We start from the raw sequence: 14,200 nt of genomic DNA on the forward strand, positions 1-14,200 counted from the left end.
ATTTATCAAGATCCATTTTTTTTCTATTTTTAATACATGCTTCCCAAATGTATTCAGGCATGTTAATTAGTCCATATAGGTAACTCCACCAAACTATAATTGTAAATGTTTCTGTATCTGACCAACTAATCAAGCCCAAGCATGATAAAATTTTTCATAATTTTTCAAAATTATTAGAATGTTCAATCTACTTGACTAAGCACAAAAACATAGCTCTGCTCAAGTGGAAATAAGCCATATTTACTCTTATTTAACCTCTTTTTAAACAAAATTGGACTCCAGAGCTCATGTTATTTCTGACACTACTATGTATCTCTTTATGAAGATGAGTCCTATTTCCCAAACTAAGGGAAACACTATGCTAGAAACACTAGACTGGTGATTCCTAGCAGCATAGAGCTCACAGCACAGAGCAAATTGCTAAAACAACAAAGTTTTGATGAAATGAAGTTAATTTATTTTCCTACTATCAATTTTCACAACTGAAAGCCTCATGTCTTTTTTTTCCCTCTAATGTTACAACCAATCCCCTGAAGCAGAGTGCATTCTAAATTCATGCTGCCTATTTATTCTGTCATACAATTTCTGAAGTCACTCACTCAAACCTAAATTGTATTTAATCCACATATAAGCATCTCAATGAAGGGTAAATATAAACTGGAATTTTCATATAACTATGAAAATAAAATCTAACAAATGACAAACTGTTGTGAATTATTTTGATGACTATTCTTTGGGCTTTAAAGGCTTTCAAATAGGCTTTAAACTACTTCTAAATCCATAATTTGATTTTGTATTGGCTTTATGAACATAATATGGATTTATCCTCATTTTTGTTTCTTTAAATATAATAAAACTCCACCACAGGCATACTTCATGTTATTATGCTTCACTTTATTGTGCTTCACAGATAATGCATTTTTTACAAATTGAAGGTTTGGGGCAAACCTGCATCTTTATCAACACCATTTTTCCAACAGCATTTGCTCACTCTGTGTCTGTGTCATGTTTTTGTAATTCTTGTAATATTTCAAACTTTTTCATTATTATTATATTTGTTAGGGTGATCTGTGATCAGCAATCTTTGATGTTACCATTGTAATTGTTTGGGGCACCACAAACCATGCCCATATAAATACAGCAAACTTAATTAACAAATGCTGTCTGTGTCCTGACTGCTCTGCCTACTGGCTATTCTAGCTCACTCTCTCTCTCTCTCCCTCTCTCTCCACCCCCCCCTCCATGGTTTCCCTTTTCCCTGAGATGCAACAATAATGAACTTAGGAGAATTAGTAACCCTTCATAACAGTCCTAAGTGTTTAGGTGAAAAGAAGAGCTACATGTTTCTCACTTTAAATCAAAAACTAGAAATGATTAAGCTTAGTGAGGAAAGCATGTTGAAAGCCAGCATAGACCAAAGGCGAGGTCTCTTGTACCAAGCAGTCAAGTTGTGAATGTAAAGGAAAAGGTTTTGAAGGAAATGAAAGGTGCTACCCCTGTGAACACTCAAATAATAAGAAAGTAAAACAGCCTTATTAATAATACGGAGAGGGTTTTAGTGGTCTACATAAAAGATCAAAGCAGCCACACTATTTCCTTAAGCCCAAGATGAACCCAGAGTAGGACCCTAACTCTCTTCACTATTTGAAGGCTGAGACAGGTAAGGAAACTGCAGAAGAAAAGTTTGAAGCTAGCAGGGGTTAGTTCATGAGGTTTAAGGAAAGAAGCCATTCTCCATAAAAATAAAAGTGCCAGATGAGGCCTCAAGTGCTGATGTAGAATCTGCATCAAGTTATCTAAATGATTTAGCTAAGATAATTAATGAAGGTGGCTACATAAACAACAGATATTCAGTGTAGATCAAACAGCCTACTGTTGGAAGAAAATGCCATCTAGGACTCTCCTAGCTGAAGAGGAGAAGTCAATACCTGGCCTCAAAGCTTCAAAGTACAAGCTGACTCTCCTGTTAGAAGCTAATGCAGCTGGTGACTAAGTAAAAGCCAATAGTCATTTACCATTCCAAAAATCCTAGGGCCCTTAAGAATTATGCTAAATCTACTCTGTCTGTGCTATAGAAATAGAACAACACAGCCTGGATGACAGCATCTGTTTACAACATGCTTTACAGAATATTTTAAGCCCACTATTGAGAACTACTGCTAAGAAAAAAATCCTGTCAAAATATTACTGCTCATTGACAATGCACCTGGTCACCCAAGAGCTCTGATGGAGATATACAGAGATTAATGTTGTTTCCATGCCCACTAACAAAACATCCATTCTGCAGCCCGTGAATCAAGAAGTGATTTCAACTTTCAAGTCTTATTATTTAAGAAATACATTTTGGAAGGCTGTAGCTGCCAAAGACAGTGATTCTTCTGATGAATCTGGGCAAAGTAAATTGAAAACCTTCTGGAAAAGATTCATCATTCTAGATGCCATTAAGAACATTTATGACTCACAGGAAGAGGTCAAAGTGTCAACATCAACAGGAGTTTGGAACAAGTTGATTCCAACCCTCATGGTTGCCTTTGAGGGGCTCACGGCTTCAGTGGAGGAAGTCACTGAAGATGTGGTAGAAATAGCAACAGAACTAGAAGTGGAGGGAGTGTACAGATGTGACTGAATTGCTGCCATCTCATGATAAGACTTTGAAGGATGAGCAGTTGCTTCTTATGGATGAACAAAGAAAGTGGTTTTTTGATATGGAATCTACTCCTCGAGAAGATGTTTTGAAGGTTGTTGATATAACAACAAAGGATTTAGAATATTACATAAACTCAGCTAATAAAGCAACAGCAGAGTTTGAGAGGATGGACTCCAATTTTGAAAGAAGTTCTACCATAGGTAAAAGGCTGTTGAATAGCCTTGCATGACACATAGTAGTGATTTGTGAAAGGAAGTGTCGATTGGTACAGCAAATTCATTGTTGCCTTACTTTAAGAAATCACCACAGCTACCCCAACTTTCAGCAAATACTACCTTAATCACTAGAGTATTGTGTAAATATAACTTTTATATTCACTGGGAAACCAAAACTTCATTTGACTCACTTAATTGTGATATTCACAGTAAAGATTTATTGCAGTGACCTGAAGACAAACTCGAAATACTTCCAAAGTATGCCTGTATATGTTTTTCCATACCAGACCTATTCTTCATACGCATGTATGTTATAAAACAACACATTCTCCTTATACCATAATAGCCAACACTATAGATGATAACCTTCTTTGTTACATTTGTAATGGGGCTCTCCTAACTTAGACATTTCATTGATAAATTACCTATTTTTCTAAAGACAGCACAAATTCAAAGAATCAAATCTTGGGACCAAGTAAGACATTGAAGACGCTCAAATATATTCACCTTTGGTATCCCAACCTCCTCAGAATGGGCCAGAATTCAGTTATTCTAGATAACATCTGAGGATTTTATATACATTTTAAGTCCTCTAGAGAAAGATATTGGACAACCTTATAATGTACCTTTAGTACTTTTGCTGCTAGTTTATTATACAATCTGTCCTATAGCCTCCATAGGTATTACAGCTTCTGTATCTTAGCCCCTTTTCTTTTGTTTTGAAGTCCATGTAATGCAATCTGAAGAGCAGACCCTCGTGTGATGTTAGATCCTAATTTCAACTCCTTAAACTTAGACTAGGAAAGAGTCTTAACATCACCTAGATAAATGCCCTCCCAAATTTTCTTCTACTACTTCCTTGATATGTCTGCCCCTCCTTTGCTTGAACACTCCCAGCGACAGGGAGCTTAACACCTTGTGAAGATATCTCTATGTGCAGGTCTTTCCTGCACTAGGTTAATATCTCCTTCCTTCCACTATTTACCCTTTGGCCATAGTACCAGCCTTTCAACTATTTGAAGACAGTCATTATGCTTTATTTTCTTCTAAGAGAAATGTCTTATATTCCTTCAGGGAATGAAGTTAATGATATTTAGCCTGGAAAAGAGAGCACCCATGTCTAAGAACATATAAATCTGGGTACCACTTCCCCCAGACCTCAGGCATCCCACAGAGCATTCTGTCTCTGATAGCAAATCCAAAGGATTCACTGAAAGAAAGAATGGGTATATTCCCAAAAATCAACTTCAAAAATAAATGTAAATTTATGGCCTCAAACATTTCCTCAATTAATGATTATGTATTTATCATCACAAAATTTGGAAGGTCTTTTGAACCTGTATTTCAGTCTCAACTTTCTTCAGAAGTAACTATTATCCTAAGTCTATAGTTACACATAATAAAAAAAGATATTTATTTTATTAGTTTTAAACTTACTCCCATTAAGGTTTAAAGTAGCTCCCTAGTTTGAGTTTTCCAGAATATGGAAAACAAATCAGCATTAGACTATTATCCTGTCCTCATTTTCCAACATTGTTTACCCCTAATATTTCTCATCTGCTCTCACACAATACCTCTTTGCCACTTTTTCTCTACCCATTCCCTCCCCTAAAGTTTTCTAATAGCTGATCTGGAACATGTCCTGATTTTCTTTTTATCTTAGGGAATAGTGCTGGAGTGTCTCACAAGTTTTAATATATATACAGTATATGCTTTGGTTTGTGAGCCATTTGAGCTTTCTGAGAAGATTCAAAGTGTTATCAAGGAGTAACACCTGTGTAAGGAAAAAAGAGGAAGCAGGATTGGGTAGGGGAGCCATTAGCCTGAATTGCAGATTTGACAAAGTCTAAGATAACACCAGAGAAGCTCCAAAGGGAAGAATATCCGTTAAATAGTTCTAATGCATTGGGCAAAAATGTGTAGGCCTTTGTACCAGAATCTTTCTCTGTCATTGGCTAACCAGAAGAAGGTTACCTTCACTCAAAACTAGAAGTGGGCTAGGGGCGCCTGGGTGGCTCAGTCGGTTAAGCGGCCGACTTCGGCTCAGGTCATGATCTCGCGGTCCATGAGTTTGAGCCCCGCGTCGGGCTCTGTGCTGACAGTTCAGAGCCTGGAGCCTGTTTTGGATTCTGTGTCTCCCTCTCTCTGACCCTTCCCCATTCATGCTCTGTCTCTCTCTGTCTCAAAAATAAATAAACGTTAAAAAAAAAATTAAAAAAAAAAAACTAGCAGTGGGCCAAAAGAAGTTAATAGCTAGAGGCTGCTAGCTAAACACAGTTTGGAAAGCAGGGCCATGAGCTCTTTCTTGAGAGGCAATCTGAGAACTCTATCTCTGCCATAGTCCCCTCCTTGCACCATGTGGATCCACTTCTCCATATATGTGTGGGGAGCTTCAGGACTCTGATGGAACTTTCTTACAAAAGGAAAACTTAGAAAAGATGAGTTAGGGAAAAGAACTACATACAACCCCTGTCACTGCAGTTGGTTCCAAGACTGAAATCATCTGCTTCTTCCACTATTTAAATTTTCCCTGCATAAACTATTACCTTTGGTGGTCACAATGGCCTACTTGAGGGTATGATCTATATCCTCATTTCTTAAAGGTCTGTGCTGTAATATATCATTCTTATATACGGGTTGCTATATAATCTATAATCTTGTCTATAATCACAGTTGGTCAAGAAATCACCAATAGGCACTCAAATGAGTGCAGAGTTTCACATATATTATTCTTTGTTCCCATAGTAACAGTAGCCCTGCCTCCTCTTGATAATCAGGTCAATTATCCCTACCAATATCTTAATTCCTCTTATTGACTACTGGCCCCTGGACAAGGAGTCTGAAGTGCTCAGGCAGCAACTTTAGCTTGTAGTTCAAATAAATCCTTGCTGCATCCCCTAACAAGAGTAAAGTCCCTTTGAGAACCAGTGCCTCTAACTTTCAGAGTCCAAAGTTCCAGGGAAAGTAAATGTAATTCCCCAGTGGGTATTTGGAAATAGTGGTAAGTGGATGCATTCCTGTTTCCACCCCTTTGTTCCCAGACCAATTAACTGAGCTCATAATATCATATAGACTCTTTGACTCAGTGGGCATGCTATAACCTGTAGTATGCCCCCCACCATGTCTACAACTACTGCTTTTGAATAAGTGCTTCAGCTGTGCCTTCAGTAGCCCATTCCAGCAATCTATCAGGCTGGCTGCTTCTGGATTCTGCAGTATATAATTCAGATAATAGTGGCACTGGGGTGTCTCATTCGGTTAAGGGTCCAATTCTTGATTTCAGTTCAGGTCATGATCTCATGGTTTGTGAGATTGAGCCCTGCGTTGGCCTCTGTGCTGACATGACAGTTCAGAGCCTGCTTGGGATTCTCTCTCTTTCCCCCTCTCCTTGCCCCTTTCCTGCTTATACATGAACTCTCTTTCTCTCTCTCTCTCTCTCTCTCTCTCTCTCTCTCTCTCTCTCTCAATAACTAAACATTTCAAAAAAAGAATCTTTATAATTCAAACAATAGATCCTATGGGAATAGGCCCACCTCCTTATCTTTTTCACTAAGTCAGTCCCTTGGTCGGGTACTATATTATAGGGATTCACTACCTGGGAACCAAGTACTTCACAAGCTGTTGGACTGTGGTATTGATTGAAGCTCTTCAGGAAAGTAAGACAGCAGCCAGGGTAAGTGTTCAGTCTTATGAGAAGGAATTATTGGGGTCTCTAGGACACAAGAAGCCTAAGACAATTAACTTAATATCTAGTGGTTGTTTGATCTTCTTAAAGAATACTATCATTTCAAAGATTCATATTTGGTTTCTTATTGTCAGTCTGATTCCTCATCTTCTAGATGGCATGTGCCTCATGAAGGCCTTTAGCATTCTTGCTACCTCTTGATCACCCTGCTTGATCAGCATGGTATCGTTTATGTAATGGATCAATATGATGCCTCATGGGATACTATGTTATTATGACAGAAAGCAGAAGACTTAGCATAGCACTGGGGCAAATTTGTGAATGCATGATGTTCTCTGTTCCATATGAATACAAACTATGACCCTCCTTCTCTATTGGGAAAAAAAATTCATTCACCAACTTAATGGTCAGATACCATGTATATGAGGTCACACTAATATGCTCTAGGGATAGTACCATGTTTGGTATGGCAGTTGCAAATTGGGGCCATCACTTGGTTGAGACTGAAGTAGGCTATAGTCATTCTCCAGGATACATCCGGCTTCCTCAGTGGCCATATTATAGAGGTTTATTAGGTCTTTAAAGGTGGTACTAATCTCGATTCTACCACCTTGGACATTGAGGGGCAGACTCAGGGGCTTCTGCTTGGCCTTCTTCACTACAGACCAGGAACCCAATGTGAGAGTTCCTCCATTCATCAAGAACGCTAATCCCAATTATACATTCAGGGTCCAAAGGAAATGAAGACTAGTTGGATTCACAGACCCAATGGATCCACTGTAATGTACATCTAGCTAAGACTGATTGTATTTATTGTATAGCTTCCATGTGCCTTCATGTAAATGGAGGCTATAACAATAATGATACATCACCCCTCTGGGTATCAAGGATAGCTGAAGCCTTGTTTGTCCATGTTCAAAATGTTTGAATAATCTTTTTTCCCAATATGTAGTCACCAGAGTAAGTGGCTATTGGTCCTTTGAGAAAGGACTGAGGAAATCGTTACAGAACATGTTTGTTATGCTATTATATCTTGCTTTCCCTCAAGGCCTTGCAACCTCATCAATCAGTGGGTTCCCAGACTGAAAATTGGCATAAGTGGGGAAACTGAGCAAATTTACTGAGGCTATGGTCTTCAGTTTCCCATTCTTCCATTCTTGCTTTCTTTTGATTATATATGTTAAGGAATATCCTTTTTAGCTGCCCACTTATTTTGCCTTTAGACATACTGCATTCCATTAACCATCTCCACAACTCTCTGTGGATGAAGCCCCCCCTGGGCTATCACTCTGACCTTTATAGTTGTTATAATAATTATGACTCCTGGTTTCTGGAATTTAACTGCTACTACATGGCCTATATTGTTTCTGAGCTATATCATCCCCATAGCTATCAAAAAGATAGTTGCAATTAGAACCTCTCTCCCATAAGCCCAGACTTTCAGAGGAGAGTCATTCCCAAACATTTTAGTGATGCAGGATTCCTTCTCACTAATTCATTCTTTTAAAAATTTTTAAAATATGTATGTATGTATGTATGTATGTATGTATATAATTCACTTTTTAAATTTAAGGGATGGTTTCCAGATAATTTTATGATACGTTGACTTATAGTTACAGAAAATATGATTTCTGGTTGGTCTGTAGTAACTCTGGTATTCAATAAGGATACTTTAATGTGGAAGAGATGCTTTTGGAATCTATGCCTAACTTATTTTTTTATTTTTTTTAAATCCAAGTTAGTTAACATATAGTGTAATAATGAATTCAGAAGTATAATTTAGTGGTTCATCACTTACATTGATACCCAGTGCTCATCCCAGCAAGTGCTCTCCTTAATGCCCATCACCTGTTTAGACTATCTCCCCACCCAACACCTCTCCAGCAACCCGCAGTTGTTCTCTGTATTTAAGAGTCTCTTATGGTTTGCCTCCCTCTATCTTTTTATATTATTTTTCCTTCCCTTCACCTATGTTCATTTGTTTTGTTGCTTAAATTCCACATATGAGTGAAATCATATGACATTTATCTTTCTCTGGCTATTTTGCTTAGCATAATACACTCTAGTTCCATCCATGTTGTTGCAAATGGCAAGATTTCATTCTCTTTGATCTCCAAGTAATATTCCATTATATACCTCTTCCTTCTCCCTATCCACCCCCCTCCACACCTTCCAGAAGGCCTCCATCTACTATGTTCATTCTATGGGTCTGAGTGGAGCTCCATGGACAAATCAATTGAGTCTCTTTTCTTCCCAACCCAACACTCTGGAATCTTTGGCAAGTCCTAACGGTTCTGCTTTAGTGACCATGATAATGATCATGCTGGGGGGTGACAGTGATGGCCAGGCTATGAGAAGACCAGGGAGGCTGGATGGTGGGGCATAAGGGTGTGGAAGGGATGGCCCTGGAAACCACAGTGGTGTTGGTGTAAGCTGCATTGGTGATAGTGGTGCAGAGTGAGAGTGGCCTCAGGGATGACCCTGTTACAGAAGAGTAGGTGTGAGTAGGGAAAATTATCACCGTGTTTTAAATGAGTCAACAGAGAGGAGGGATGCAGGCACTGTCTCTGCAGCATTCTTTATGGGTTTGGGGAATGGTATGTCTTCCCAGCTTTACAAGAGTCTTCTAAACTCATATAATATTTCCATTCTAGTATCAATTTCCAAGATTTTTAAATCTCTTCCTCTGCCATCTTTTATGGCATTTCAGACATTTCAACTTTATTCAAAAAGGGCTGCTGTATCTAAGCGTCACCTTTGCAGTAAGTCTGTTCCCTGACCTCAGTCCTTGGTAGGATATTAAGCAAGTATCCTGAGAGTATGTTCCAAGTCAATATGTTCTTCCTTATTGAAACTTGTATTTTAGCCTCTTTGATTTAATTCTGGCACCCTGAAAATCCAATCCCAAGTAAATTCCTGCAACTCTTTCTGGTTCATGCTGGTTAATTCTTGGAGATTCTTTTGTACAAAGTTCTTTTCTCCCACATCATGTTCCACATGCCTCCAGCTTAGTTGTCCTTCAACTTAATACTACTTATTGGCCTGAAAGCTAAGAGAGGAGTAGGGACTAATCCTGAGAGGGGTCCCTGCAGCCTTGCAAGGAAGAGGCCTCAGCAGTATCTTTCCACATGTAGATGTGCTAGCTCTTGATAAGGAAGCATGAGTCACCTCTGGGAGGCTCTGGGGAGTCAGAAGAATTTGTGGAGCCAAATGCTTTAGGCACATTCACCCAGATGTGTCAGGATACAGCTTTTCCCAAGCAGGATGATGACTTTGGACCAACAGTCCTGTCTTGGCTGAGCATTCAGTCATCTTTGAAGCTCGGTAGCTATTAAATCCTGAGTTTGGTCATCAGCATTTTGAGCTCCACTGACAGGTTTAGCCATCAAGCCACCACCACGTTATGCCAAGAATAGGGCCCTTGTGCCAGGGATACTGCCTGGTATAAGATCCTCATTGCCAACCAGATGGTGGGCCATCCAGACCCAAAATTCCATCTTACTGGCTGTTTTATTGGATCTGTTCTAGTACCACTGTGTCAGTTGAGTTCTGCAGGAAGCAGATCCTGAGGAAAAGTTAGGAATTCAAAAGCTTTATGGGCAAGCAACACCTATGAAAGGAAAAAAGAAAAAAATGAAACTGAGCAGGAAGGTCTGACAAAGTCTCTGGCAGTCAACAGGTCACACTGATATAAAAATTGCCTGTTAGAGCAGTCCCATATTGGGTGGAAGCAGCCTCCCCTTTATAGCACAATCTGGTTTAGTCACTGATTAAGGCCACTCTGAGAATATGATCTTAACTCAAAAGCTGAGGCAGAAGTGAAAGAGTTAAGAAGCAATGACTGTCTACTTACATACTAGTCCAATGGTCCCTATCATTGTCTGTCACAGTTATATTTCCCAGAGCTTGTCAAAAAGCACTCAAGATTTTGAATTTTGGACCCACTAGGACACTGGCAAGGCCTCTGAGTAATAAAATTACTAAAACTAACCTCTGTTGAAGGTCGAATCCTTAAGTTAGAATAAAAACTTAATTCCTAGCCAATCTAGTTGTCTAGTTCAGATAGAAGACAAGTGTGACCAGTATTTTTCTTCAGTAAAGTGTGCTTGCTGATTGTTCCTTAGAAACTTGCTTTCATGAAGGTGTTTGCAAATTGATTTTCTTATAGTTGTTCTTGATGCTTCTTTTGCTGCAAGTCTTATCTGAGTTAATCTATTACCTTATATATTGGTACGACCATAACTCAGATAAAACATAACACATTTTCATTTTGTCACTCCATTATTTTTGCAGTAAGTCAATATAATCTGAGGTGAAGCATGCCTTGCTCAGCATTTATCGATCTGTCGGTTTGTTCATTGTTTACATCAAAACCCCACTTGTCAGTTCTGGCTCTATTACAATTATCTTCTCATAGGGAAAATGACAGCTTCAAAGCCCAAATATGAGTCAATTTCCAAGGTGAGTTACTCTCAAAATGCTGGTCCCAAATGTGCACCTCCCTTCCTCCCTCTAGGCATGAATGATGGATGACTTTCATTTTCTAGCTAAAAAAGAGAAAAACATATATCTATCCTAACAAGATACCACTTTCTCCCATACAAAAGTATTTTAATTGCATCACAGCGCATGAGCACACAGTAGATGTTCAATAAATGAAAATCATTATTAATATTTGTTCAAACAACTATAAGCAGGTCTGATAATTAACAGGAATCAATTACGGTGAGGTGGGATGGGGAATGATGAGGTAAGGCGGGTTAGAAAAACTTTTCCAACGCCCACAGAAATTAAATTGGTCTTTCAATTACATCTCACTAAGCAGACAGTAAACAATGCTGAGCTTGACTCCTCAGGTTTCTAAGCTTCTTTTTGTTTATTTTAGAATTATTCCACAGCCACATTAACTCTCTAAAGTCATGGAAATATTAGTACTTTACTAACATTTTTACTCAATTAGAGTGCTTTTTCTAACTATTTATTTTACTGTCTATTCTTATTTCTAGAAAGCAATTTAACCTCTAATTCAGTCAGTCATCTTACCAACCCAAGTGTATGTTAATCACACCCCTAACTATAGAGAACTTTGCCACTAACAGCCCTTTTAATAAAATATCCTTTGCTTTGATATGAAAATTATATTAAACCATTCCTGGGGCTCAGCTCGAAATCTACCTTCTTCATGGAGTCTCATACATGAGGACTATCTACATAAATCTCTTATTTCCTATAACATTTTCTGATTGCTTCACATGTTTTGGCACTTGGAAGAGAATTTGTCTTTCATGTCACTGATGGTCAGTGGATCACTTTTAGAATGCAGTCCTGCAAACACACATGGCAGCCCATCAGGCTGACAGGATTTGTGTGAACTTGGGTGAGTCCCTGTGACTCTCTGAGCCTTTGTAACCTCTCAAGACCCTCCCAACTCTGCAATTTTATGAGTTTTGCTTTATTTCTTAGTCTGGTATGCTACACAACATTGAGTATCTTCTCAAAACTATCAAAGTAGTAAACTTAGTACATACAGAAGCATAATAAGTACGTGCTGAATCAATGAATGAATTAATTAATTGATTAATTTAAGGCTTCATTTAGAAAGTATAATTTGGGTCGAGAAATTTAGTTATAACTTTTACTATAGTTTATGTTATTGAAAGCCTTAGCCACCATTCCATTTAGGTTTTAAAGTGACTTTTTCTTTTCCAAAATAGTTTTTCTAGACAAGAGGATCACTGTTAGATGTACACACACACACCTGAACTTGTTTGAGTTGAGCAATCATTTTGATAATAATTTTTTAAATAAGTTGATCATTTGTATTTTTTCTTTTTAATATTCTTTTTTAATCAAATTGTTACAAAGGCAACTTCTAGTATGTTCAAAAACATTATAAAAGCTAAAGTAGCTCAAAATATGCATGCATGTATGCATATGTATATAAATTATTGAAAATAGCTGAAAAGGACAAAAGCAATGACCTAAATCTAAACCCAAATTTTTAAATAGTGTCCAAAATTTTCCACTCTTTGGAAGTTTACATATGAAAATAAAAGCACAATAAGGTTCATGATAGGGAGAATAGACTCTAAGCTTGATTAAAATCCAGCAGCATATGATGTCTGTTCTTATTCTGTGAGGATAGAAGTGCAATGTTTCTGGTATTCTCCTATTTACCTGATTGGTCAAGGAGAGCTCTCCCACTCTAAGTATTATAAAGATGACTAGCACATGATACATGACATTGGACACATGAGATTGAGAGAAGTTTGTCAGTTACATATACACACAGCTCAGGGGAAAAGGACACTGCATACCATGCAGGACAACATACAGGTTGCTCTCAGGAACAGAGTGAACCAAAAGTGGCCATGCGAGAGGCAGGCTTTGTTATACAAGAGGGTGAGGTGCCCCTTTGTTCCTGCTGTAGAATGTGATTGGCTTGTTTGAATAACTTATGGGCTAAAAGGGAAGTGAAATCCATTAGGTTGAGGACCAGGTGGAAGGCAGCTAGTCTGGTTGATGTGGAAACTAGCTGGATGGGGAGACTTTCCTCTAATGGGAAGTATTTATGACAAGAGCAGGGAAACTCATAGATAGGCCTCTGGAGCCCTGTGAGGCTCAAAAATGTCAAAGCAGCACTTAAAATTTTAGGTCCTGTAATACTTGAGCAGAAGCCAATATGAGGCTAAGATAAGTTTATATGAATAAAGAGATTGTTAGACATTTATAATTTTTTTTAAAGTATTAGCATGAATTAGTCTTCCATAAAACACATTGCATATGTACTTGGCCATTCATATATGTATGCAACAGGAGATAATATCCAAATGAGTGTAAATGACACCTGAAATTTACTGAATGTTTAGTATCAATAGAGGTATAATATGGCAGACTTTTTAAAGAAATTTTATTAATTTATGGAGCAATCTAGTTTGTAAGATTATTTATACTGGATATTTAATTTAGATAACATGTAAGTTGAAAAAGAATTAAAAGGAGGAGAGGAGTAAGAAGAGAAAAAAGGAAAAGGAATATGATGAAGAGGAGGTAGAAAAGGAAGAGAAGAAACAGGAAAGTTCTCTTACCCTCCCTGCCACTGAGCCCTCAAATATAAAGAGATCTCACCAGACCTATCTATGCGTTTCCCTGCTCTTTCAATACAGGAATGGTCAAAAAATTGTAGACAGTTGACCCTTGAACACCAGAGGTTTGAATTTCAGGAGTCCATTTATATATGTACTTATTTTGATAAATACAGTATACTACTGTAAATGTGTTTTCCTTGCAATTTTTAAATAACATGTTCTTTTCTAATACATAATACATGTAATAATACATATAACATACCAAATATGTGTTAATCAACTACTTATTGGCAAGGCTTCTAGTCAACCATAGGCTATTAGTAATTAAGCTTTTAAGGAATCAAAATTACACTCAGATTTTTGACTGTGCAAGAGGTCAATATCCCTAACCCCCATATTGTTCAAAGGTCAACTGTAAATGCAATTGGAATTAACAAAAGCTTGGGGTATTACAATTGGTATTGTGAAAATACAAATATTAAGAACGCACAAGATCTAGCTTGAATATATCCACCACACTGCCAGGGCCATAGAAATAAGCTTTTATTCTGACTTTCAACTACAA

General features: G+C 37.9%; 1 pseudogene; it reads left to right on the plus strand.

Moving 5' to 3' along the window:
• The first annotated feature begins 1,274 nt into the window (after positions 1-1,274).
• The window catches only part of LOC124521063 (tigger transposable element-derived protein 1-like), a 73,474-nt pseudogene continuing 60,548 nt past the window's right edge, over positions 1,275-14,200 (plus strand).

Source organism: Lynx rufus, unplaced genomic scaffold (assembly GCF_022079265.1).
Source record: "Lynx rufus isolate CCGP_SWC_20201006 ecotype Redwood Valley unplaced genomic scaffold, mLynRuf1.p SCAF_3, whole genome shotgun sequence".
In the NCBI taxonomy this organism is placed as follows: Eukaryota; Metazoa; Chordata; class Mammalia; order Carnivora; family Felidae; genus Lynx; species Lynx rufus.